The following is a 1,146-nucleotide window of genomic DNA, read 5'->3' as shown; positions in this document are numbered from 1 at the left end:
GGGATACATTTAAAATTGCTGACTCGCAGTAAATATTGAAGTAGAAGAACCATGACAAATATTTCAATTGATTTACATCATTCTTAAAGTACTTGCAAATTAAATGCTAAGTAAGTGCAAGAAAATCATCCTCATTATCCTGTGACCATAATCGGCCATCTCAAACAGTGCTTTATCATTTTGGCTAATTCATGCTGCACAACAGCTTACAAATAGCGCCCTCTATTGTTCTGTTATTGATGAGGTAAGAATGAGCTAGAACATCAGTATGTACAGAATTATATATAGAAGCAGGAGGGTTAAGAGATTTGCATCCCACCACCTCATGGGTACAGGGAGAGCAGCCCCCCCCCCCAACACTCACACGCACAGAATTATTTGAGTTACTTCATGTTTTGATATTCACTATTTTTGTAGAAGTTACAGATTATTTTACAAATGTTTGGAATAAACTGTATACTATACATTTTCAACCCATTAAAACACTCTAATCCTTTGACCACAATTCATTAAAAAAATATCAATAAACAAGACATGATATCGAAGAGAGAGAGAAAGTAGCATTAACAAGTTATTTATCTTAATGCCTCCATGAAATTATAGGGGAATAGAAAAGATACATTGCAGACCCTAAGATGAAAAGGTTTTATAACAAGATGTAGGTTTACGATTAAAAGTTTTTACAAACTACAGGTTGGCATAGAAGCAGGGAAGGACTTAAGAGCTATGGAAGGCAACTAAGTAATGACAATATATGATTAACTCTTACCTGTAAAGCAAATAGCATTAAGCCCATTCCCACATAAACTATGAAACAACTCTGAAAGAGTATACTGCATACATAGAAAGCAAAATATGTTTCTCTGTGTTTGGGTACCAAAATGCCTTCTCATGCTCCAACACTTACTACACCACAGTACCTAAACATGGGTCTGTTCCTTATATCATACACACATTTCTTGCATTTGTGTTTCATAGTAGAAACAATTTTCAGAACATTTTGTTTAAAAATATTTAATATACAGTATATGTATCATCTGCCCAATATGATAAAGTCCCAAAACTCCTATCCGAACACAGATAACAGAGTTTTTTTTTTCTTTTAAGACTAGAAGAATATAAAAATTCAGAAAAGAGGCAAGTAGT

This window comes from Protopterus annectens, chromosome 12.part0 (assembly GCF_019279795.1).
Source record: "Protopterus annectens isolate FY-2018-M chromosome 12.part0, PAN1.0, whole genome shotgun sequence".
NCBI classification, from domain to species: Eukaryota; Metazoa; Chordata; order Ceratodontiformes; family Protopteridae; genus Protopterus; species Protopterus annectens.
This window is presented reverse-complemented; position numbering follows the sequence as displayed.